Source organism: Schistocerca serialis, chromosome 9 (assembly GCF_023864345.2).
Source record: "Schistocerca serialis cubense isolate TAMUIC-IGC-003099 chromosome 9, iqSchSeri2.2, whole genome shotgun sequence".
Lineage (NCBI taxonomy): Eukaryota > Metazoa > Arthropoda > Insecta > Orthoptera > Acrididae > Schistocerca > Schistocerca serialis.
The window spans coordinates 443,745,980-443,773,807 of record NC_064646.1 but is presented as its reverse complement, the minus strand read 5'-3'; the positions used below and the strand labels follow the sequence as shown (position 1 = coordinate 443,773,807).

Here is a 27,828-nt window from a genome sequence, read left to right as displayed (position 1 = left end):
TTCTCGTGTGTACTATCGGATCCGAAGGTCCAAGTCTACAATATTTCGGCGGACAACCGCTCAGCCATCATCAGGTGGTGCTGATGGAATGAAGACTTTGATGCGGGCTCGCGATATTTATACATGCCGGTCCAGAGTTCGGGCCTCGCCAACCTCGTGCCATGTTCTGTGATGGGGATGCGCGCAGTTACGACGTTGGAGAGGACAGTCTCAGCTCCCTTCCATCCGCCGTCCCTGTCGCGTCTCGTGTCCGGGTGTCATGTTTCGCTTTGATGGAGCTCAGTATTGGCTCCCATGCTTTGCTCAGTCGGGATCCAGTGTCCCTATTGATTAAACTATCTATCACATGAATTTCAGTTGCTTCTTAGAACATGTAGTTCCAAAATTTATCGGTGGTAGCGTGGACTTTCGTTTGCTGGCCATTCATTCTACGTTCATTTTCAGTGCAGTGTTCTGCTATTGCAGACTTGTTGGGCTGCAGTAAGCGGGTGTAGAGCTCAACTTCTATACATCAATGTTCAGTTGTGTGGATCGTTTGTCCAATATAAGTTTTCCCACATTAACAGGGAATTTGGTGCACCCATGTGTTTATGAGACACAGGTTGTCTTTCACTGTCACTAATAAGGCTCGTGTTTTGGCTGAAGGGCGGAAAACTGGCGTTATATGGTGTTTTCGTAGTGATCTGCCATTTTTTGACGATACACTGCCAGCAAACGACGATCGGATCCGGCAGTGCTGCCGAGAACCATGGAAGCAGCATATAATCAGGGAAAGCCTAAGATCACAAATTTCAGAATATCTTTCTTTGCTCAGTTGAATCTCCGAAAAATTGTCAGAATTCTGGGTCGTCTCAAAGGCTTCTCTTCTTGCTTTACACAATGCAGTCTTGAAACTCTCATAACTTCGCAAATTGGGACGAAATCTAAATCTATATCTTTCAAATCTTGAAATTTCTCTTCAAAAATTTGGAAAACAGACCTTGTCTTGTTCTTCACGGATTCTTTTCCTGCAGTTACGCATCCGTTTCTTGGTCTGCACTTCTGCTTCAGCAGGTGGGAAACAATCTTGCTGTTCGGCCATTTACAATTTTTTAATGACCCCGTCAATTACACCGTTTGGAATTCACGCACAGCTAGTTGGTATACTCAACATATTTTGTTTGTACCCAATAGCGATGGCGATCCTTGAGACGACATGGTGTTCCTTTCTAAGTTGTAACTACACTCACGGAAAAAATTGCAACACCAAAAAATTAATGTAAAATACCGAAATTTCGGGAATGCATTTGTGTAGGTAACATATTTAAGTGATTAACATTGCAAATGTAAGCGCGAGATAAGCCATTGCAAATGTGAAATGCTGATACATTAATAGCCGGCGCGACCGCCAGACTGTTGAATGCAAGCTTGCCCGACGAATTTGCAGTAGTTCTCAAGCGAATGCCGTGAAGTGTTTCCTTCAGTTTAGAAATGGAGTTGAACTCACGAGCGTTTAAGTCAGGGGAGTGCAGTAGGTGGTATACCACTTAGCAGCCCCATCAGTCAAACAAATCAGTAACAGCTTGCACTCTACGTGCTTGAGGATCGTCCTGCAAAATGATGGTCAGGTCCTGCAGAAAGTGACATCATTTCTGTCTCTATGCTGTTCATTTTTGGAACACAACCTACGACCAGCTTCGAGACAGAAGTGATGACAGTTGCTGCAGGACCTGACCATCATTTTGCAGGACAATGCTCAAGCACGTACAGTGCAAGCTGTTACTGATTTGGTTGACTGATGGGGCTGCTAAGTGCTATACCACCTACTGCACTCCCCTGACTTAAACGCTCGTGAGTTCAACTCGATTTCTGAACTGAAGGAAACACTTCACGGCATTCGCTTCAGAACTGTTACAAATTCGTCGGGCAATAGACCGCGCCGCTCGAACTGTCAACAAAAACTGGCACTGCTAAGAGCATCCTACGTCATTCACATCGCTGGCAACGGATTATACACAATGCTGGTGACTACTTTGAAGTTCAGTAAAACTTTGAAACACGTATCTATTTTGTACGAGCTGTAAATAAGCAGTTGCCACTATTAAAGTTCCAACCCTCGTAGATAGACGCGTACAATTTTTACGGAGACCTGGGAGTGAACAAACGAATAGCGACCATTCGGGCGACGCGACTTGTCATCACCGCAACAAGGTCGCGCAAACCTGTCCGATCTCCAGCCGGCCACATACAGTTGTGACTCGTGCAATGTTAGGACGTGCGGACACTCTCATTCGGGATGATCCACAGATCATAATCAAACACATCTGTTCACAACTGGACGTCCGTATTCGTAGTGCTGAAAGATTTGTGCGCAAGCCGGCCGAAGTGGCCGTGCGGTTAAAGGCGCTGCAGTCTGGAACCGCAAGACCGCTACGGTCGCAGGTTCGAATCCTGCCTCGGGCATGGATGTTTGTGGTGTCCTTAGGTTAGTTAGGTTTAACTAGTTCTAAGTTCTAGGGGACTAATGACCTCAGCAGTTGAGTCCCATAGTGCTCAGAGCCATTTGAACCATTTGTGCGCAAGTTGGGATATTCAAAGGTGTGTGTGTGACCTCCGGCTTCCTCGCTGGGTAACAGAAAACCACAAAGAGCAACGGAGGACAATCTTTGTGGAATTTCCTGCTCGTTACGAGGATGATCATGACTAATTTCTGTTGAACATCGTCACAGGCGATGAAACATGGGCTATTCTCACTGGAAATAAAAAGGCAATTCATGGAGTGGCGCCACATCAGCTCTTCTTCGAAATGAAGTTCAATGCCGCACCCTGAGCCAGTAAAGCCACAGCGAAAGTCTTCTGGGAATCCGAATGGCTTATTCTGATCGATGTCCGCCCTGCTGGCGCAACGATCAACTCTGAACTGCATTGAGCTACCTTCAGGAAACTGAAGAAAGTACTTCAGCGTGTTAGTCGGCACAAATATGCAAACGAACTTCTCATTCTTCATGACAACGCAAGTACTCATGCCAGTCTGTGCACCCGAGAGGAGCTCACAAAACTCCTACACCGCGGAAGTCACAGCTTCCGACTTTCATCTGTTTGGTCCAAGGTTTTTCTTTTTAGATCTGGTGGGAGATCCAGGGACGGTGGTCGCCATGACTCCACGAATGGCCTGTACCTGTGGGTGGCTTGGCTGGCATCACTTCGTGTAGCTGTTCCCCAGAGCAAACAAAGCAATGCATGGAGGCGAAGCCGCGCTGTGTTTTCGCCCGACCGGCCCTCAGCGTCAGAGGAGAGTTGGCTGCTCATCAGGCAGCAGTTCATCATTTGCTGGCGCCAGCTGGGGACATCCGCGGGGTCAAAGCGATTTCATTAGAGCCGCCGGTGCCGTGATTGCATCCGCCGGCTGTTCGACTCTCCCGCTGGCGCCAAGGGGTCGCGGAGCAGGCCACAGGGTAGCCATTGTCGACTGGCGCCACCAATAACAGCGACTGGAGGGCAGAAATGATGTCCCACTGCAGTCTCTATTCGCTGAGACTGCAGCTCTCCGTGCGGGCCGCCCTCTACTGACACAGTCACCTGCTGCTGTTCGAGGGATTCCAAAGTCCACAACAAATTCGAGAAGTAACATCGCAGTTTTTTACTATGCAGGATGGTCAGAAACGGTCTGAGAAGCTTGAAAGGGTGTTTGCGTGGGAAGCAGTGCCGAAAACTAATTGTTAAGAAAAAGCGCCGTCTCCGAGTTATTTGGCACTGAAGTCAGCAAGTCGGGTCGTCGCGCGCTTAAATTCAAGCAGCCTACCTGAGACAGTGTCGCCAAACTGTTCTCAGTTTAGTTTCCCCAAACCGAACAAAAGCAGCCTATGCTGACGTAGTTTAAATCTATCACTTCCAAAACACGTAGATTTTAACCAGTAACGAGCATTTCAAAAGTGGTAACTCACGGACCAACAGCTGTCTGAGCATTACCGCATTTTAATGCGCGAAAGTGCTTGAATTTGCGCGCGAAACGTCCTGAGTGGCTAACTTCAGTTCTAAATAACTCGTAAACGGCACAGAGTTTCGAATTTTTTCTTTAACAGTTACTTCTCAGCACAATCTTCCCTGCAACATCCTTACTAGCTTTTCAGACTGTTTCTGCCCACCCTGTATATTAATTATAGAGGGCGTAACAGCCATAAGTGCAGACATTTTTATGTCTGGTAGCCTAATACGTACACCCATCAGTGTGTTGCTTGTCTTTTTCTCTCCGTCTAATACTCTTCCCACAAACTCGTGACGAACTTTACGACTTGATGTTTTCTGCACAGCCGTAATTGGACCACTAAGTCGACTACGCTTGTCAGTATAAGCTAAACGTTTCGTGTCCACACGTCCATATTTCAGCACCTAATCTGCTTCCCAAGGGAAAATAAGCGTTAATGACTTGCTCTTGCCACATGTACCTGCATGTACTAACCAACCTAAAAACATACAACTTGTAGTAGCTGTAATTCTTAGTTTCCAAATGATGAAAATATTGTTGTAATGTTGTTCAGTATACCGCTCTCAGTCACCAATAGAAATATATGTACTTATAACCGTTACGCCCTGTATTCCTCAGGTCACACATCGTGAGTTGAAGTCAGTTTCGACTTTCTACGAACTCATCATCTATATTTGCACTTACGTCTGTAGCTCTCAAGCCAGCCAGTGGTGTGTGGCGCAGGGTATTTCTGGAACCACTATATTTTTCCCCTTCTGTGTTCCAATCATGAATGGTGGTGAGGAGAACAATAAACTGTCGATAACCTCCCTTTTTTCTGTGGTTTCTCTACTTTTCTCGCCGCGCTCAGTTCATGAGACGTATTTAGGAAGAAGTGATGTGCTGCCCGACTTTTCCTAGAACCTACTGCGTCGGAACTTCAACAGCAAACGTTTCCGTGACGCACAGCGACTCTCTTGTAGCGTTAGCCACGGACTTTGACGAGCACCTCCATAACGCTCTTGCGCCGACTAAATCATCCCGTGACGAAAGACATTGCTTTTTTTCTTTCTTGTCTACCTCATCTATTAGAATGAAATTATCACTCTGCAGCGGAGTGTCCGCTGATATGAAACTTCCTGCCAGATTAAAACTGAGCCACACCGATACTCAAAGTCGGGACCTTTGGTTTCCACGGGCAAGTGTTCTATTTATCACTGGTGAGGACCGTAGGCTAACGAACAGCACCCAAGAATCGGTCGATCCAGTATTTCGTGAGCCGCTTCTTTCGTGGATAACTCACATTTCCTTAAGCTTGCTTTAATAGATCACTCCGGTATCCAGTTCTCCTAATATTTATTTCATGTGGTCATTCCACTCTGTCCTGCTCTGGATGGGTAATCGTAGGTTTTTTTACTGCCTAACTGTAAGAACTCCTTCGACGTACAAATGTCCTGATAGTAAAATGCTGCTACACACATTCCCTGTGACGTGTTACAGACATCCTTAACTATTTACATAAATTGACTATGCAATATGCAACTAGATGAAACGTGTCAAAGAAGTTGTCTTACCATTTCACATCCATCACAGAGCCGGCGACTTGTATGACGTGTGTTTTGCAACATACCGATAGCTAAACTGAAAGGGATCAACACCGTTCCTAAATGTTTAAATAAAATGACCACGCAATCTGCATATCTTCAAAACACATCAAACGAGCTATCTCGCCATTCTAAACATAGATTTTTTGTAATTTTTCACTATTTTAGACTTTAGGTCCACTGCAGTATCATAGGGTGACGGAAAAATATCCTTCAGGATGACCTTGAGGTCGAACTTACTAAAGTAACGGAGGTATTAATTTCGAACTGCCATATTTGATTATGACATTACAGTGGCAGCCATCTTGGATCTGCCGTACTGGGTAACAAATTATCCAAGCAGTAAGGATAGCATAGTAACAATGAACCACTCCAGTGAGGCAAAAGTGTGGCAGGCGAACCCGCCTTCCGGATTTGTGACTGGAAAGAAACATGTGGCAGAGAGAGAAAGAAAGAGAGAGATAGATTCGATACGTGATACTGTGAGTGTGTGGAAAAGAGTATCTTCTACAGATTGGAGACGGCTGTTTGTTTCATTGTACCACTGCTGTTACCAGGACACTTTACTTCAACTGACTGCGTTGTCTCTCCATCGCTGATAACAATTAACTGTGGGTCGATTTACCTGCGTCATATCCGGGATTGCAGAGGAATCCGATCACTGCACCTTGGCGTAGTAGGACGTATCGCTGATCAGACTCACCTGAAAGAAGAGAAGACAAATATTATTAACCACATCTTAAGCGGCAAAGGAACAACAGTTTCATTCCCTTAATGTTTCACTTTACTGAGCTAAGTGGTTTGCATATTATTTTTCGATCAGACTTTCTGCGAGTACGTCAAAATGAGAAATAGATCCACATAATATATCCGAGATTTAAAATGGGATGAGGCTACATTCAGACAGGAGAATAAATTTAAATTTTTGCTAAAAGTACGATTGTTGTTGTTACGGTCTTCAGTTCGAAGACTGGTCTGATGCAGCTCTCCACACTAGTATATCCTGTGCAAACCATCTCTACATGGCTACTGCCGCCTGGACCTCGCTACCGTAGCCAAGCTTGTTGTCTCCGTACAATATTCACCCTCTACACTTTCCTACAATGCCAAGGTGACGATTCCTTCGTGCTCCACAATTTGTCCTACCAACCGAACCCTCCTTTTAGTCAGGTTGGGCCCGGTTCCGCTGTTCGATTGAGTACATCTTCATCAGTTATTCGATCTACCGATCTAATCTTCAACATTCTACTGCAGCAGAACGTTTCTCAATCCTGTCTCTTTTTGTCTGCATTGCTTCCTGTCCATCTCTCTGGTCCCTACAAGGAAAATATCTTCGGAATAGACCTCCTACACTTAAAATTACACTGCCGGAAAAAAATTAGTACACCCTTCTAGAGGTATCCAATTGACTCAAGAGGATTTATTGTCGCAACAGTGCATATGAAGCACACGAAATGATTACATTTGCAGAACAATAGCACTCGCATGAAATTTTCACTCTACAGCGGAGTGTGCGCTGATATGCAACTTCCTGGCAGATTAAAACTGTGTGCCGGACCGAGACTCGAACTCGGGACCTATCGCGGGCAAGTGTTCTACCAACTGAGCTACCCAAGCACGACTCACGCCACGTCCTCACAGCTTCGCAGGAGAGCTTCTGTGATGTTTGGAAGGTAGGAGACGAGGTACTGGCGGAATTAAAGATGTGAGGACGGGGCGTGAGTCGTGCTTGGGTAGCTCAGTTGGTAGAGCACTTGCCCGCGAAAGCCAAGGTCCCGAGTTCGAGTCCGGCACACAGTTTTAATCTGCCAGGAGGTTTCATAGCACTCGCGGTTGTGAGGTACCAGGCATCGACTTTAGCTGGTTTAGTCTGCACGAGTGGCAATGCAAGCGCTGACTCTGGCATCCAATCGTTTGTACAGATGGCGAATACGGTCCTGGGATACGTTATGCGATGCCGGCTCGACCCGTTCACGTAGCTCTGTAAGAGTTGTTGGTCGACGAGTCGCACGAGTCACTTCTCGTCCAATCATCTCCCACGCATGCTCGATGGGGGACAAGTCTGGAGATAGTGCTGGACAGGGAAGTTGCTGCAGCTATTGCAGATCACGCTGAGTTTCGCGGGCAGTGTGTGGGCAAAAATTATACTGTTGGAACGACACATCACTTTCCTGTCGAAAGAACTGTAAAAGAACGGTCTAATGACATTCTGCACGTAGCAAGCACTGGCTAGTGTCCCCTGCAGAAACACGAAAGGTAAACTAAGATTGTAGACCATAAGGCCTTGGGTGGAGCTGGTGCGTCTGAACGAATGGACTCCAGCGTAACAGCATTCACCTGGTTTATGTCATACGCACAAATGAAAATCAATTGCATGCAGGTAGAATTTGCTTTCACTGCTGAAGACCACGGCACGCCATTCCATATTCCAAGTGATCCTCTGACGACACCAGTCCAACATTGCACGTCGATGCTGTTGCGTGAGCGGAAGTCGGGCCAGAGGTGTGCGTGCCAATAGTCCCACCGCCAATAACCGGTTCGCAACAGTTCATGTTGACACATCTGGGTTGAAAAACACTTCTTTGCGCTGTGGTAGCTGTAAGACCTGCCATTGTTGTCGTTACAGTACGACGATCCTGGCGGGCGTCTATGCTGCGTGGACGTCCAGCACTTAGTCTACGGGTGTGAGAATGTTCACGTGACCACCTCTGCCAGCATCGTTCTGCAACTGACGCAACACATCCAGTGTGTGTGTGGCAATTCTCTGCAAGGACCATCCTGCCACATGGAAGGCCAAAATTTGACCCCTTTCAAGATCGCTCAGTTGGATGTGGGAAGCACTAGTGCATCTCCATGACATGGCTGTCTGCACACTTTTGCACCACACTGAGCCTTCTAGCTGTGAGCATGCCTTATGAAAGGGTAGACACAGATGGCGCTCTGGCAGCTATGACACTACGCTATTTGGTGGCGGACGACTTTCAAAAATGGGTTCAAATGACTCTGAACACTATGGGACTTCTGAGGTCATCAGTCCCCTAGAACTTAGAACTACTGCACGAGGCAGGATTCGAACCTGCGACCGTAGCGGTCGCACGGTTCCAGACTGAAGCGCCTAGAACCGCTCGGCCACCCCGGCCGGCGGACGACTTTCAAACCATTATCAGTACATGGCACATGCCGTCATCGGATCAAAACTGACGTCGCCTTCACAGATGTACTAATTTTTTTCCCCCAGTAGCATATATTGTGTGGTGCCAACGGCCTTGTCGTAGTGGTAACACTGCTTCCCGTCAGATCACAGAAGCTAAGCGCTGTCGGGCTTGCCTAGCTCTTGGTTGGGGGACTGTCCAGGTCTGCCGAGTGCTGTTGGCAAGCGGGGCGCACTCAGCCCTTGTGAGAAGTAGCTGGGAGATCGGTGTACTGACCACATGGCTCTCCATATACGCATTGGGCCTTGAATACCTGTTCAGACGGTGCTTTTTTTTGTTTCTTTTTTAGACGTGCTTTTGTTGCTACGCCCAGCCTGCATTTTATATCTGATTTTCTCGACCATCATTAGTTATTTTACTGGCCAAATAGCAGAACTAAACTGCTATTATTCCCTCTTTTCCTGGTCCAATTCCCTTAGCATCTCCTGATTTAATTCGACTATTCACATTGCCCTTATTTTAGTTCTTTCGATGTCCATCTTACAACATGTTTTCATGGCACCATTAATTCCATTCAGCTGCTCTTCAGTCCTTTGCCGCCTCTGACAGAATTACTGGGTCATCGGTAAATCTTAAAGTTTATATTCCTTCTCATCCAACTTTAATTCCCTTCCAAAATTTCGCCATTGTTTGTTGTACTGCTTTACGTTAATGATCTTTAAAACAACAAGTACATAGTGGTGTGATCGTAAGCTCGTAAGCACTCATCATTTGTCTGGTCAGTGTTCAGTAAGGAGGCTTTCTTCCTCTGCTTGCGTATCCCCTGTCTTTCACTGTATCCCTCGTTTGCTTCTCCGCTGGCTCTCCACCTGCCGGCGCTCACCACGTCTCTATATCTGTCTCAGGGGCCGCGCCGCTCTCTGTTGAATCCCGCCGACAACCAATAGCAGATCAGTCTCCACAGTTAGGCGGCGAGTCAACACGCACACGAACACACACGCGTGCTCACACACACACACACACACACACACACACACACACACACAGACACCAACGCACCAGGGCTCCGGCGCAGCGCTGCGCGGCGCGCTTTTGTAAATATTTGAGCTCCTAAAAGGTTTTTGCGGCGTGCTAGCCTGTGAGCGCAGCGTTCTGTTCGTCCCCCCCCTTCCCTCCCCCCCTCCCTCCCTCTCTCTCTCTCTCTCTCTCTCTCACACACACATACACACACACACACACACACACACACACACACACACACACACACACAGAAATATGATTTCACACAAACTCCACGGCATGCAGCCCATGTCTGTGGGGAGCCGCATCGTGATTGGATAGGTAAACCTTGCCTTCCTCGAAGCCGGCTTACTGCTCGTATGAAAGACTAAGGTGAACAGGGGAAAAAAACATGAAAATTCCAGCTGAAAAATGTTGCATCACCGCGCACTGTTCCCATAAAAGGTGCTGTACTCCCTTTCATACGCCTAACGCCTCAAGAAATACAAATACGAGAGGAATTCAATAAGTAATACAAGACTTTTTTCCTAAAATCAAGTTGGTTTTATTGAGGATTCGAATACACCGTTTTATTCGCCGCTCTTCCGGCTACAGAACCTTATTTCTGAACCTGCTCTCCGTTGAATGCGAAGGTCTTCCGCCACGCTACTGCGTGGGCCTGTACACCGGCATGGTACCACCACTCTTGCATCCTTCGTTGGGCCAAAAACGTGGAAGTCGGAGGATGTGAGATCAGGGCTGTAGGATGTATGAGGATAACCAGTCCAATCAACTGTCGTGAGCTCCTCTCGGATGCGCAGCTTGTGTGAGCTCTTGCATTGTCACGGAGAAGGAGAAGTTCGCCCCACATTTTTGTGGCTACGAACACGCTGCAGTGCAAGGCTGCATGATTCACAGCTGTGTGCGGCCGGCCGGCTGTAACGCGGGAGATCGGACAGGTCTCAGCGGCCTCGCCCGACCATTCACCAAGTTTTTCTTCACTGCCAGGTCGCCGTGCACGTTATACAAACGCCTACGAATATCTGAGATGCTCTGGTTTTCCGCCAAAAGAAACTCAATGACAGTTCTTGGAACGCACCTGCGTTATAGACGGCATTTTGAGGGCTACGTGTAGCACCGCCGCCGGTCGGAAATTCATAAAACTACAGGGGCTGAAGCGAGAATACTCCACGATGTCCCACAAAAAATTTCGCATTTTTTCAAACAAAACTGGCCGAGGAAAAACCGTGTTGCCTTACTTATTGAGTGCCCCTTAATATGTATATATATAACAGATACTTTTATTCCGTATTTAAACCTCACTCTCACTTCGTCTTCAGGCCACGAGTGACCTACCGGGACCATCCGACCGTCGTGTCATCCTCGGTGGAGGATGCGGATAGGAGGGGCGTGGGGTCAGCACACCGCTCTCCCGGTCGTAAGATGGTATTCTTGACCGAAGCCGCTACTGTTCGGTCGAGTAGCTCCTCAATTGGCACTACGAAGTTGAGTGCACCCCAAAAAAAGGCAACAGTGCGTGGCTGCCTGGGTGGTCACCCATCCAAGTGCCGACCACTCCCGACAGCGCTTAACTTCGGTGATCTCACGGGAACCGGTGTATCCACTGCGGCAAGGCCATTGCCGTTTTTAAACCTCAGGTTACAAAAATCATACCATCACCGTATTCGCCTTATTATCATGCCATCATAACAGGAATTGTTTAAAAAGAACGAAAAATAGGGATAGTAGAATGCCAAATAAACTAAGACACAAATCAAACTAATGTCTACACACAACCTTCGCGCTTGAATAAGTCACATAGTAAACTGTCTGCTGAGGTTTTAAAAAACTGGAGCCAAAGAGTAGCACGCATAGATCAACGTCTTGGTATGTGTAATAGTTACTATTAAAACCAGTCTTGATTACAAATTTATTTATTCTGGTAACCGGTTTTGACCACGCCTGTGGTCATCTTCAGACATTTTCTTTAATGTATGTAGTTCTCTGACCAGACTTTGTATTGGACTTGCAGCTCTGAAGATGACCACAGGCGTGGTCAAAACCGGTTACCAGAATAAATAAATTTGTAATCAAGACTGATTTTAATAGTAACTGTTAGTAATAACATTGATCACTGTCTCCTCTCACGATGTATTCAAAAGTAAATATCTAGGTATGTGTAATCATGTTCCTAAGGGATGCCGTTTGGATACAGTTAAGGGGCTATACATTCTTACTAATTAAAAAAATACTCAGTATAGTTGTTAAAAGAACAAATTCATTACTTCAAGAACGCATCCTTTGAAGTATTATCTGATGTATTATCATGCCTCTTCGACCTGTTTTTCGCCTTTGCCTTTGATGGGATTCCTTTTTCTGCCGTCACGCACTCGTCTCATAGTAGCTTAATTTATCAGTTCTGCAGGCGAGCGTCATGCGTTCTGCATCGGGTGTGCATTTCGCTTATCTGCAGCAGTAGTTAGGTAATTACACAATCTTTGGAATAATGAAGCTTACCAACCATAAAGGAACAACAAAAACATTCCATTCTTTCATAGAAATTTACAAGACTTATCACACTACCCTCATAGTTTTCAGAATCAGTTATATATTGTGAATATTTTTAAACACGTATCTGCAATTTAAGAGCTACCAACTTTATGAGGGTAGTGTGATACCTCTGGTAAATTTCCTTCAAAGAATGGAACATTTTTGTTGTTCCTTTATGATTGATAAGCTTGATTATTCCAAGGATAGTGTAAGGAATTTCAACGGAGTACAGTGTACAGTTCATATCTGGCAGCCGTCCGAATTGGGCAGTGGGTTGACTGCGACTGAAAATGGAGAAACCGAGTTTCGTGCTCTTATCAAACATTTTCATGTGAAGGTTTGGACTGTCGCACGAATCGAAACAGAACCGGTCGAAGTTCACGCATATACTATCGCAGAGTCTGCAGATCGTGCCATCACTGCGCAGACACGTTTAGATAGCGACCGTCTCCCCTGGACTTCTTAGCTGACGTTTCCAGTACATATGCTTGTGTGCAGATATGGAGGTGCGTGAGCAAGATGTCTTTTTTTGTTCAATTTTGCGCTTTCTCCTGCAATTCGAACAGCACAACTATGCGTGCACGTTTCTGCGAAACGCAGGCCGTCCGTAAATGCGTATTGCCTCCCAGGTTCGGTGGGAATCTCGTAACCAGTTTAGCAGACGACAGGTAACCGGGGCCCAGGAGTGTTTTATTGTGTAGTACGTTGAGCTTATGCTTTAAGATGATTTATGTGCAATAATGTCTATTGACTGCAAAGGAACCAGGCTGAAATTTATTGATAATTACAGACGAACAGATGTGTTATGGGATGTCACTCCTGATGATTATTTGAAGAAAAATTTAAGATGTCCTCTGAGGATCATGTATTAGGTAAGCAGTCTGATCACGTTATTGTAAAGAATAAGATAATGCTCGAAGTAGGAAAACAGAGAGGAAATAGTCTACGAATTTACGAAAGATGCATGTGAAAACAGTGGACGAATATTCACGCTAAGGCGACATAACAGTACAACTGTTAAGGAGAATGGCATCTGAATAAAAGAAAAAATGGAGTATGCGTGTCTTTCCAACATTGGAAACTGAAATGAAGGTCATTGATGATGCAAGAAACACGAAGTTGGAATATGCAACCTCCGTTCTAGGATTCTAGCGCCTGGATCTTTCCGAATTTGCCCAGTCCAAGGTAATCTATACATAACCGTTTATGATTAAAGTTGGGTAAACAATTCTGCTATAAAACAAAATACATACGACATACTGAAAGCCAATTAAACTTCACATAACGACTAAGAAGCCCCATCAAGCAATTCTCAGTTTCTAGAATCACTGAAATGCTTTGTTTTAAAATGCGAGATAAATGGTTCAAGCTGGTATATAAGTCACCCGTTTGCAGCTAACGAAGCGTTTTTACCAGCCTTACTGCTGCAGTTCCGAAGCAGGAAATGTAAAATCTTCCTCTGTGACCTCCTGAAATTTGCACACAAAACATCACCGTCACTTATTTGTCGTACTTCTGATATTTACTCGTAGTTAATTACAGTCGCCTTAGTGTTTCCTTCTGTGGTCGCCTTTTCATCACAAGAAAGGCAGCACAAACTCCCGAGCAAAGAAGAGGATGCGTAGCAGACTACTAGCACAATTTGGCTTCATGCGGACACACTAACGCGCATGCATGCAGTGAGTGCGTTGTTTCCATAGATTTTTGTGCATCCGCTGTAATTTCCGTGCACCTGCGCATTGTGTTGACTCACCTTCAGCTGGATTTATAGTTTAATTTCCTAGTATTATACTATACTACTTTATTTTTTTCTTTTGAAACAGATAATCTAATAATGAGTTGGCAATAAGACGAGATCGGCAATAAATCGTGAAATCTGGCCCCGAAATGTATAATATTGGAAGAAATTTACAACACAGTCACTGCTTCCATAGGGCTGCATGCCTACTCTGTACTAATTATATTATAGTTTCGTTTTATGCACTTCCGCAATATCTGTCCCAGGCATTTCGTTCTTTACGGCTGTCATTTGTTTCGGAAGGTTCTGGAACTTATCCTCCGGTGCCACTACTATCAAATTCTTTCGTCATTGTGTTATACCATGTTAGTTAACCTCGGGCTCAGAAAAAAGATTGATGACGACGTTATGCTTGTCATCACAAGAGCATAATGGTATATTTTCGTACTAAGTCCGTCCCGTTTCGCTGCAATAAGTAAAAGTGCTTAAGAATGAATTTACCAATAAGAAAGCGATTTGACGTCAAATTCATGTTATTATTACGGGACGACGGTCATAGCTGATGGTATGTTAATTTATAGGTTCCAGTTTAATTATTTTCGGTGGGAGCCCTTGGGCTGACCGCATCAGTGTCATGATATACGGGTTTGCCAACAACTCTACCTGAGTACATACATCGAGCAAGCAAGGATTGATTAGGTCGCAATGGCTTCGCACATTCCACAGCAGAGTTATTCCGTTACGCAAAGGCGTGACGGAATATCCTAAAGACGTACGACTAGGTCTTCGTATCACTGTCAGGGCGGGAGACACCCCGTACAAACTGTGCAATGATACTCTTCGCGCAGAGACTCTCACGTACGGCGCAAGTTGCCGCCGGCAGCGCTGCACGCGGCTGTCGGGAGGACGACGGTTCAATCCCGCGTCCGGCCATCGTGATTTAGGTTTTCCGTGATTTCCCTAAATCGCTCCAGGCAAATGCCGGGATGGTTCCTTTGAAAGGGCACGGCCGGCCTCCTTCCCCGTCCTTCGCTACTCCGATGAGACCGATGACCTCGCAGTTTGGTCTCCTCCCCCAAACAACACAACCAACCCCACGCCGCTGTGAGCAGGCGGCGGAACAGCAGTGCGAAATTCTGCAGTACACGGAGCAACGATTTGCTCGAAATTCTCTACAAAGCCCGCTCTTAACTCGTCTAGTTCGACTAAAACAGTTACTCCACCAGCCAAAGTCAGTAGTACAGCCCAGAGTGCGTGGGGTGATCGGGACCTGTCCCTCCCCCCCCACCCCCCCACCCAACGTCCACCCCCATCTTGTTGGACAGCGCTTGTCAAACAGCATGTACAAGTAGCCTCTCTCTTAGCTGTTTCATTAAAAATGAGGGGCGGGATGAATAATTATTTCGAACGTTCTCGCCTTGTTCATTTGGTCCTTACGCGAAACAAAAGAACACCGCCCAAGAAATTACTCACCGCTAGAAAATGTCACACGTGTTGTCGTGTAGCACCGCCTCTACACTCGATATTGGCCTCCATTCGACGATGACGACTGTCCATAAGTTCCCTCAGATATCCCATATGCAGCTGAAGGCACTCATTCACGATTAGATGCCTTTTGTATGCGGAGGAGGGAGCGAGGCGGGGGTCGAGGGTCATCCGCCTTCTGACTTGTTTGATGCGGTTCGCCACAAATTCCTCGCCTGTTGTGAGCGTGGGGTTGATCTGCTATTCTGTTATTCTGTGCAACGAATTAATCTGAGATCTACCCTTTACCCTGTGGCTCCTGCAAGATGCAATTTCCACCCCCACACTACTACAGAAGTCAGACAGACGCTCCTAACGTTCTAAAGAGAAATGCCTGAAAAATTTTCAGCAATAAATATCTTCTGGAGTCGTCCGCTGTAAGGAAATGACACAAAAATTCACAAAATTTCTTACGTAACTAGCGGTATACTTCGGTACTGGAGTAGTTCAAAAATGGCTCTGAGCACTATGGGACTCAACTGCTGAGGTCATTAGTCCCCTAGAACTTAGAACTAGTTAAACCTAACTAACCTAAGGACATCACAAACATCCATGCCCGAGGCAGGATTCGAACCTGCGACCGTAGCGGTCTTGCGGTTCCAGACTGCAGCGCCTTTAACCGCACGGCCACTTCGGCCGGCTACTGGAGTAGTGCTAGTTAGTGTAAGAAAAACATGAAACTAACGAAAATTATTATTTATTTTGCAAAAATTCTGAGAAATCACAATGGCACTTTTAGTTATGAATTTAACAAGTTATATCCTGGTTCTTTTCGGAATGTGAAGTTACCTCTCAAGGATAGGATTCGCTAATGAAATTTCTATACAAAGTTTAAGATTGTTATTGACTTGGCAGAATGGCTGAAAGGCGCGCCTACTCAACTTGAATAATTATCCTTTAGAATGTTGCTAGGTACGGTCGAGGCAGTCGCGTGTGAAATGCAGTGAAGTGGACTGTTGTGAAGGAAATATGGGGCTCGCAATAGCTGTAGCGCACAGTACCGTAAGCTGCGGTGCCTGCTGTCTGCGCCGCTCGCTGCTAACAAATAAGGTAACTCTCGTTCTATCTGGATTGACCTTCGCCAATCAAACTCTCCCTACGCCTTGATGAAGTCAAGAATTCCTATTCGCCCCTAGTCTAACTATTGGCGTGGTACACCGGTCAGATAACCAGTCCACCGCGATGCCACTCAAAAATTCGCTCGCAGGCGTTTAACTATAACTCTGTCCTTTCACACCGCACAATAAGTGTGTCAGCCAACACAGTGAACAATGCTTAATCGCAAGGACTCAATATAGAGTCTCACTTCGATTCGCTCTCGACAGAGGTGCTCTCCCAGTGAAGTACTGAGGAGAGACTTGTTCCTCGCTCCAAGAGCGACAACGGAATGGCGCCTCTCCACGTCAGACATGAAGGGGTATATCTTTCAGTCTCTTCCATTACTCCTTCAGCTCAAGGCGTCAGAAACATCGTCTGCCAATCAGCATTGCTCTTCTAAAAAGGGAGAATGACGTTTCTTTTAAGGCGACCAATCCGGAAATCTGTAGTATCAGCGTTTGGCGTCTGCTGTCTCCCTGTGAAAATCTCTGAAACTGCGTGCTATGTGTAAAGAATGCGTAGGTTGGACGCTCCCACACAATGTAGCGGGATTTGCTTTTAAGCCGAACATGGGGTCGTTCCCCCTTTCACTCAGGCACACGCTGTCTGCTCCATGGGCGGCCGAGGTTGACTCGTCCTCTGAAGGGACTGGCCTCCCGGTGTGTGGTCTGTCTCTCTCGCACTAAAAGCTCCTGCAACCGTCGTGTCTGGAATGTATGTGTGTATGCCAGCCTCGAGTATTTCAACCCCAGTGTGCACTTGTTATTTGCATATCGTTTACATGAATTCATACAACATTGACTTTATCTTATCGAGTTCAGGTTCGAATGAAGCGTCTTGATGTGCAGAATATGATTGTGAGGGCGGAATATGTAAGCAACGATGGTCAGGAGACCACAACGTCTTACACTGTGCTATCCTCTTCATCACTGAATTGCGCTCTAATCCTATGTCCCCAATTATTTGTTGGACGTATTCCAATCTCCGTCGTCCACTACAGTTTTTATGCTCTACAACTTTCTCTAGAAACGTGGAAATTGTTCCCCGATGCCTCAAAACATGTCCTAACATCCTTATTGTCAATGTTTTGCATGTACTCTTCTTCTCGTCGATTCTGTGGGGAACCTCCTGATTTCTTATCTTATCTCTTCACCTAATGTTCAACTTTTTTCTGTAGCAGCATGTCGCAAAAGTTTCGACAGTCCATGATTCCTTACGATACAATATCGTGTTCGACGCGTACATTCTCAGAAATTTCTTCCTCAGATTAAGATTGATGTTTATACTAGCCGACTTCTCTTGATTATGAATCCCCACTTCGCCTGTGTTTGTCTGCTTTTTATGTGCTCCTTGCTTCGTTCATCAGGGTTATTTCGTTCACAAGGTATCAGAATTCCATAAATTCGTCTCCTTCGTGGTCTCTAATTTTGAACTTAACTGAATCACTGATCTCAGTTCGCTTCTCCTCATTACTTTCGTCTTTCTTCGCAATAGTATGTGCGCATCAGACTGCACTTTTCATTTAACAGCTCCTGCAGTTCATCTTCGCTTTCACTGAGGATTGCAATGTCACCGCGAATCTTAACATTGATACCCTTTCACCCTGAACCTTGATCTCACTCCTGAACCTTTCTTTTATTTTCTTAATTCCTTCTTAGATGTAGAGATTCAACGGTAGCGGCGAAGGACCACATTTCCCTCATACACATTCCAGTCCAAAAACTTTGATTTTCGTCTTCCATTCTGTACAGATTGTACATTACCCGCCCTTTCTTATAGCTGTTTCAAAAAGTCTGAGACATTATCCAAGCCATTGTGATTGTGTGATATAGCGGGCCATTCTAAGTGCGACAGTTGGCGTGAGTGATCATCAATCCACTAACGTACGTGTGTAACCTGTGAACATGGCTGCCATGGAAGAGAGTAGTTTCCACAGCGTGCGTATCATGAGTATGTAGAAGAAGAGGCAACAATTGTCCGGCGAAAATACTGAAATAACAATTGCGTCGCTTTCATCTCGGCCCTATGGATTAGGATCTTTGTACGACTCCTGTTGTTATTCCGTGCTACATGGCTGAGAGGGTCCATCATTCCTTGTAGACCATAGGACAGTTCGTTTTGATGCACCAACAAATTAGGCATCTTCATTCACGATATGGTTATGGCAACGTCCAAACACGATAGTTCCTTTCTCCACGACGATCCATTGTGCTGGTTCAATAAAACCGCCTGGGAGGCACACGCTTTATGTCCATGACTTATGACTACTTGCTAACAGTTCTATACCATCCTCAGCTCTGCAAAGCGGCTAGTGTGCTCCTTTAAGGGTTTGTTTAATTTTTTCCGCGGCGAGACCACAATCGAAGCAATTCATTTGCCTCAGTCTCTCTCCTGACTACCGGTTTCCCTAAATTTTCGCAACAGTGTTTCCCGGAAATAACGTTATTTCCCTTCCTTTTAAGTCCCAAGGCCGTCGACGCAATGACCCCGTGTTCACTGGACCATCGCTTATGACCCCGACAGCACACGTCTCAGCTGCTCCTTGGCGTCTCTCACTCGAAATCACATGTGTGGGCGAAGGCACGAAGCTCGCAAACTCTCCTCCGCTTCGACACGGATAATTTTAACCGCCTTAGTACCGGTTTTTGTTTATATCTTACTCTATCGCCACTTGTTTTGCTCTCGAGACAGCAGCATATTTTAATACCTGCTTTTGGGTTGAAGATTGTATCCGCTAAATTTATCACAAGCGTACGTTGCCCCTTTCTCGTTTCAAACGCTGTCGGCTGCTCTCCTGCACTGTTATGACGTCTTATACACAAGGAGATTCACGAGAAATGGTAAATATACCAGGAGAACGTTGTTACGGGATATTCCAATTTAAAAAGATCATATAAACATGTGGCAGTTTGATTGGCTGTAGAGACACAGCTGGTGAATCTCGCGTACACTACCGACATGAAAGCAGATAAACTGTTCCTATATCTGATATCGGAATAGAGAGCGGCTGCAGAGTCAGGGCGACCGTGTGTCACAACCCAAGCGTTTGCAGCTATGCCTCATATACACTGCCTGAAGAAAAAAGTGTAGCGCCCAGAAGGTACGGACGGATGTAACTTCGTGCAAGTAGCCCTACACGCCATCGGTGGGTATGTAAACGATTAGAGGTGCAGTTCTCGTTGACAGGACGACGACCAGAGTGCATTGGTGTTGTTCATGTTCAGTCTTGTTACCAGGTCTAGTTGGATGTACAGTGGGCCTGAACAGCGTTAAATGCTGAGCAGTCAATGTGAAGGACACGGAGGAGCCACATCGTAATGTGAGAGAGGGTTGTGAGCAGCTGACAGAGACTGAGAACAGCTCATTGTGGGTCTCCATCTAATCGTGCAATATCCAGGTTTATTGGGGAGTCGTATGTGACAGTGGCTCAAAGTTGGATTGCGTGGGGACGCGAGGGCAGGCATACACGTCAAGGTTCTGATTGATCACATCTGACAGGCTCAAGGCAGGTTCACTGTATTGTGCACCAAGCATACTGTAACAACTTCGCAGATGCGCCTGCCATCTGGGGAGAGGTAACGCACTCCCCGCAACTTTCTTAGTCATCTCCCAGCATTGGTTGGAGACTACCAGCAGACGGACTGGAGAATTACTGTGCCACGTGTAGCTAATGAGGATATATTGAGTAGAATTGCGAAGAAGGAGGTTTGTGAGACAATTTGCTTTCCTAGCAGGAGAATTGAAGGGGAAGGAGTGGAGAGGATTAGGGAAAGGGGTACAGTTTAGAAAAGTCACCCAGTTCCCCATCCGGCAAGCCTCAGACATCAAGGACTCATCAATTTAGTATTGGTAAAAACTGTAGACGGAGACCAAGGGATGAATACAAGAAGCAGGTTGAAACGGGCGAAGATTGCAGTTCTTAAGCAGAGATGAAGAGGCTTGTACAGGATAGTGTAGCGTGGAGACCACTACGTGCATCAACATGGTATTAATTTCGTCTTTTCGTACTGGAAGCTCCTCTTATTTATAAAAAAAAAACAACACAAACGGATTCGTAAAGAAGACCACCAGATTCGACAGTGCTTGTATGTGGTTTCTACAACGCGAGTTTTAGGACAAGCAGACTTGAAATTTTATGAAGTATTCCACGTACAATAGGCGAACATTACCTCACTTATATAATTTTCACCAGGAGCAGGTTTCACCTCCGCAGAGGCGGTTGCTAAAGCACGCTTGTGAAGCGTCGTTCGTTTCAATCCTGATGTAAGACGAATTAAAGTGCAGAGAGAAGAAACATAAACTTTAGGGTTTGCCGAGACGGCTAAAGACTTGGAAGAGCAATTTAACAAAATGGGTACGTCTCGAAAAGAGATTGGAAGATGACCATCTATGCAAGTAAAATCGGGATAACAAAATGTGATTGAAATAAATAGGGCGATGCTGAGGAAATTAGATTAGGAAATGGGAAACTAAAAGTAGTAGGTGAGCTTTTTTTCTTTTTTATTTGGGCTGAAAAACAGCTCATGATGGCCGAAGTAGAGAGGATCTTGAAAGACGTGCACTTCATTCTCCATTCAGTGCTCGCATATCATATTTCCAATCCCAGCCTTCTGGTATTCGGTAATATAATAATTCAGGCAATATCAATAATTTCTATGGGTTGCCTGATCTATTTGACGATTTTTACAGTTTGTCTCACACTGATCTATGAGAGGAGCTTGGCGCCAGGAATTCTCTTTATTTATGGGCGAGGACAGCAGTCATCCTAGCAGTCATGATGGCTTCCCGTTTCCCATCCTTTTTCCGATCGCCAGGATAGCACGTGGTGTCGTTTGAAGGTTCAGTAGTGGCCAAAGTTTCTCCTGTTCTCAGTTCAACAACCTTCCTTACCAACCTCATAACTGCTATTTCTGCTAGATTTAAGCGTCGCGAGGTCGCCTCCCTGTGAAATTCTGGCCCTATGATTAGCCAGTTCAGGTGCCCGCCCGTTTTCCGCGGGTGGCCGCCAACCGCCCTCCGCGGATGGGTGGTGGACAAAGGCAGTAGGGCAGTTCTAGCGTGACCGTGCCGGAGACCGGAGGTGCTGCTTCCAGGAGATGAAGTTCGGTAAGCATTAGCGCCGACATGCACTGTAGACTCGCTCCCTCCGGCCCAGAGGGAACCTTATAGGTCATTGTGAATAGTTTCGCGTCTTGCGGGTTTTATTCCTTTAATACGGGAGGCTACCTAGCGATTTAGGCACAGTATCGTGTTTCTTAGTCTTCGGCTAATTCATGGTGGTGGTCGTTGCATGCCTGCAACCCGTTCCTTTGGTAAATTGGACCCCATTTGATAATACGGGGATCGCTCCTAAAATTCCTTTTCTCCTGCTATCGTGGCTTGTTATGAACGTACGTTGGGGCAGGCTGCTGAACTCGAATCTTTCTTCCTCCACCCCCATTTGGTTGTATTATTATTCAATTTTCAACTGTTTAGTAAATGAGTCCTTTAATCTTACATTCTCCCTTTCATTACGTGAAATCACCCCTAGTATCACAGAATAATGCAGAACTATAACGGTTGCTATAAGGTCGCGCAGGTTTCGCGCAATTAACGGTAGCATAAAGATTCAATATCGCGCGCCTGGCACGACCATTGCACGCATGGCACCGATAATAGTAATAATAATTTTCAATTATTCTCCATTGATAAACTGGGAAGTGTTCACGGGTCAGTGTGAGTACAGGAGCACTAAATCCACTTGATGTGGTGGAAGTAGTGGCCTCTGTGTTACCTTGCTGGTTTAGAGAAAATATCAAAAATCACAGCCCCTACAGCAAGGAACAGTAACCTGCAAAATAACGTGCCACCGCTTTTAATATAAACAGCAGACTGGGAGTAACAAGAAAAGAATTTGTGTAAAAGGGGAATTTGCTAGAATCCAATACAAATTTCAGTGTTAGGGACTTTTTTCTGAAGTATTTGTAGTTTACTCTTGTATGGAAGTGAAACATGGATGATAGGCAATTCAGTCAAAAAGAAGATAGAAGATTTTGGAATGAGGTGCTACAAAAGAATGCTAAAGATTGGATGGGTAGATCGCGTAACTAATGAGTAGGTACTCAATAGAATGGGGGACTGATGACCTTAGCTGTTTAGTCCCCCTTAAACATCCCAACAACAACAACCACCACCACTCGATGGAACTGGGGAGAACACAAATGTATGGGACAGCTTGACTAGAAAGGGGGATCAGCAGTGGGACACATTCTGGGGCATCAAGGAAGGGATCATCAGTTTGGTAACAGAGGGAAGTGTGGGGAGTAAAAATTTTAGAGGGCCGTGAAAGCTTTGAGCACAGTAAGCAGCTTCAAATGGATGCAGGAAGCGGTATTTATGCCAAAATGAGGGGCCTTGTATAGGACAGACTGCCAAGAGAGCTGCATATAGTTCTCGAACTGAAGATCATGAACAAAGTCACTGCACCTGTTCAGACTGGACACTTGCTGCTATTTCATTTTCGACTGGAAGCTCTCCATACCAGCATCCTATCCAAAGTCCTCGAGAAATTCTTAAGATTTATTTGTTTATTTCCTTTCCTTCCCTCTCCCTCCATATTTCTGTAGAATTTTTTTCCATTTCCGCATGCACTTAATCCTGCCGCTCCCTAAGCCAACTGGGATTTTTTTTTCAGCAGTTTCAACCAAGAAGAGGATAGGCTTTGCAAATACGGCTGGGTGCGTCCTCCGGCGCTGAGCTATTAAAAAGGCGACTCACTCGCCGAGCGCTGCAGACGCCAGGCGCTCATTCAGTCGGCACAGACTTTTCTGGAGAGAGACAGAGAGGAGCACAGACTGCCCGTAAAACTTGGTTGGGCGGTTTATGGGCGCTTGCGAGCGGCCCGCATCGCTACTCAGCGCGCCAGTGTGTGTTCTCTCCCTCAGAGTCCAACAACTGCGCACATTAAACAGTATCCAGCACTACCACGGCGCTGTAAAACTAACTCAAACACATTAATTCTGTTTTTCCGCCACGTTCGTGCTGGTGTTCATCGCGCTCGCATCCGCCACAACATAAAAGGTAAGCAGCTGCAATTAATATCCTGTGCTGGCAATGTCCAACAAATACTGAGGTTACAGCGGACCCGCGTACGACATAAACGACGGGTAATCGTAAAGTTTTAACCACTACCTCGGAAAAATCAAACCGCAAGCAGCTGCAACACAGCAAAACATGCTGTCATCTTGGTTCAGGGTGTCAAAGCAGAAGCGTACCCGATATTTCTCTTAATCGAGTTTGATATCAGTCTCGTATCGCTCCGCCAATTCTGCTACCGAACGGGCTATACCGGATCAATGTACCTAAAAAGTGAATTAGCCAAGCAACGAGTTCCCTGATTTTACAGCCTACCCTGACAATTATTTCGCTCAACATCGAAGGAGTTACAGTCACCAAACTATATCTAACTGTAGAACTCATCAGAACTAACAGTTGTGACATCCTTTGTTTACAAGAGACACATATGGACCCCTCTTAAAATAAGCCCGATATGGCAGGTATGCAGTTGGTAAACGAGACAGCACATGAAAAGTACGGAACTGCCATTTTCATAAGAGAAGGTTTCAGTCGTACAATTCATCACAATAATATTGAACTCATAGCTGTAGAATTGTGCAACACCAAAAAAATCTCTCCAGCTATACAAATACCCACATAAACATTTGAGCATTAATACTCCTTCCCTATCACACACAAGAGACAGAAACGACACAGTTGTTTTAGGGGATTTTAACTGCCATAGTACACAGTAGGGCTACAATGAACTTGCTGAAGATGGTGATTTACTTGAACCGTGGGCGGGGGATAACCAGATGCGTTGGTACATGACCCCAAACAACCACCACTCCTTAATAGCGGACGATGGAGGAAGTGTTATAATCCTGATCTGACATTTGTAAGCAAAGAATTCTGAATCCTGTTCCGAGATCACAACAGAGAACAGTTAAAATGGAAATAAGACCTGCTGTCCAGCTCGTAGAAATAACATTCACAAGAAGATTTAACTCCAAAGAGCAAACTGGGTAGATTTCAGGAACAAACTCGACGAATTGCTAAAATTGATTGAACCCTAAATGATACTTGCTGGAAGATAACCAGCTGCCTGAGACCTACTAGCGTGGACCAGGTTTATTCATTGCCAGGTACTGCGCCATCAAATGTCAGAAGATTATTCCTGAGCTCGAAAGAAAAGAACGAACAGTACAATGACCAGCGTCACTCGCTACACAACCACAAAACCTTGCCCAAAAGGCTTAATTATATACGACGTTTCATATAATCAGTACAACCAACTGCAACTTCCATAAAATCATTATGGCAAAAAGAATATCCAGAAGCCCTCATAACGGAGTAAGCTCCACCACCTGGACTGGCAACACTGGAAGACACTGAACCGCTTTTGTAGGGGCACGGGGAGATCAAAACAATTTATGAATTTCTGAAAAGGTGGAATTACAGACTCTGACAGGTGTGAGTGTCATGAAACACAAACAGCGGAACGCCTTCTAAAATGCCCGTCGGTGGATGCACCGAGAAAATGCTCTCAAGAGCAGCCTACACCGAATTCTGGATGCGCGCAAGATGATATATCTTCTGTTTTGATTATGTATATATGTTTTGACTAGCATCCTTTATATTAAGATATCTATTTTGCATTTTATACTATGTACCTGACTTTTTTCAGGTGCTATATACACTCCTGGAAATGGAAAAAAGAACACATTGACACCGGTGTGTCAGACCCACCATACTTGCTCCGGACACTGCGAGAGGGCTGTACAAGCAATGATCACACGCACGGCACAGCGGACACACCAGGAACCGCGGTGTTCGCCGTCGAATGGCGCTAGCTGCGCAGCATTTGTGCACCGCCGCCGTCAGTGTCAGCCAGTTTGCCGTGGCATACGGAGCTCCATCGCAGTCTTTAACACTGGTAGCATGCCGCGACAGAGTAGACGTGAACCGTATGTGCAGTTGACAGACTTTGAGCGAGGGCGTATAGTGGGCATGCGGGAGGCCGGGTGGACGTACCGCCGAATTGCTCAACACGTGGGGCGTGAGGTCTCCACAGTACATCGATGTTGTCGCCAGTGGTCGGCGGAAGGTGCACGTGCCCGTCGACCTGGGACCGGACCGCAGCGACGCACGGATGCACGCCAAGACCGTAGGATCCTACGCAGTGCCGTAGGGGACCGCACCGCCACTTCCCAGCAAATTAGGGACACTGTTACTCCTGGGGTATCGGCGAGGACCATTCGCAACCGTCTCCATGAAGCTGGGCTACGGTCCCGCACACCGTTAGGCCGTCTTCCGCTCACGCCCCAACATCGTGCAGCCCGCCTCCAGTGGTGTCGCGACAGGCGTGAATGGAGGGACGAATGGAGACGTGTCGTCTTCAGCGATGAGAGTCGCTTCTGCCTTGGTGCCAATGATGGTCGTATGCGTGTTTGGCGCCGTGCAGGTGAGCGCCACAATCAGGACTGCATACGACCGAGGCACACAGGGCCAACACCCGGCATCATGGTGTGGGGAGCGATCTCCTACACTGGCCGTACACCACTGGTGATCGTCGAGGGGACACTGAATAGTGCACGGTACATCCAAACCGTCATCGAACCCATCGTTCTACCATTCCTAGACCGGCAAGGGAACTTGCTGTTCCAACAGGACAGTGCACGTCCGCATGTATCCCGTGCCACCCAACGTGCTCTAGAAGGTGTAAGTCAACTACCCTGGCCAGCAAGATCTCCGGATCTGTCCCCCATTGAGCATGTTTGGGACTGGATGAAGCGTCGTCTCACGCGGTCTGCACGTCCAGGACGAACGCTGGTCCAACTGAGGCGCCAGGTGGAAATGGCATGGCAAGGCGTTCCACAGGACTACATCCAGCATCTCTACGATCGTCTCCATGGGAGAATAGCAGCCTGTATTGCTGCGAAAGGTGGATATACACTGTACTAGTGCCGACATTGTGCATGCTCTGTTGCCTGTGTCTATGTGCCTGTGGTTCTGTCAGTGTGATCATGTGATGTATCTGACCCCAGGAATGTGTCAATAAAGTTTCCCCTTCCTGGGACAATGAATTCACGGTGTTCTTATTTCAATTTCCAGGAGTGTATTTTATTGCTGAAAGCAAGGGGAAACTACAGCCGTAATTTTTCCCGCGGGCATACAGGTTTACTGTATGATTAAATGATGATGGCGTCTTCTTGGGTAAAATATTCCGGAGGTAAAATAGTCCCCCATTCGGATCTCCGGGCGGGGACTACTCAGGGGGACGTCGTTATCAGGAGAAAGAGTACTGGCGTTCTACGGATCGGAGCGTGGAATGTCAGATCCCTTAATCGGGCAGGTAGGTTAGAAAATTTAAAAAGGGAAATGGATAGGTTAAAATTAGATATAGTGGGAATTAGTGAAGTTCGGTGGCAGGAGGAACAAGACTTTTGGTCAGGTGAATACAGGTTTATAAATACAAAATCAAATAGGGGTAATGCAGGAGTAGGTTTAATAATGAATAAAAAAAATAGGAGTACGGGTAAGCTACTACAAACAGCATATTGAACGCATTATTGTGGCCAAGATAGACACGAAGCCCACGTCTACCACAGTAGTACCAGTTTATATGCCAACTAGCTCTGCAGATGACGAAGATGAAATGTATGAGGAGATAAAAGAAATTATTCAGGTAGTGAAGGGAGACGAAAATTTAATAGTCATAGGTGACTGGAATTCGAGAGTAGGAAAAGGGAGAGAAGGAAACGTAGTAGGTGAATATGGATTGGGGCGAAGAAATGAAAGAGGATGCCGCCTGGTAGAATTTTGCGCAGAGCATAACTTAATCATAGCTAACACTTGGTTCAAGAATCATGAAAGAAGGTTGTATACATGGAAGAACCCTGGAGATATTAAAAGGTATCAGACAGATTATATAATGGTAAGGCAGAGATTTGGGAACCAGGTTTTAAATTGTAAGACATTTCCAGGGGCAGATGTGGATTCTGACCACAATCTATTGGTTATCAACAGTAGATTAAAACTGAAGAAACTGCAAAAAGGTGGGAATTTAAGGAGATGGGGCCCGGATAAACTGAGAGAACCAGAGGTTGTAAAGAGTTTCAGGGAGAGCATAAGGGAACAATTGAAAGGAATGGGGGAAAGAAATACAGTAGAAGAAGAATGGGT

General features: G+C 45.9%; 1 pseudogene; it reads right to left on the bottom strand.

The window, feature by feature from the left end:
* Positions 1–11,223: 11,223 nt before the first annotated feature.
* LOC126420136 (5S ribosomal RNA) lies at positions 11,224–11,341 on the bottom strand (annotated as a pseudogene).
* Positions 11,342–27,828: the final 16,487 nt, after the last annotated feature.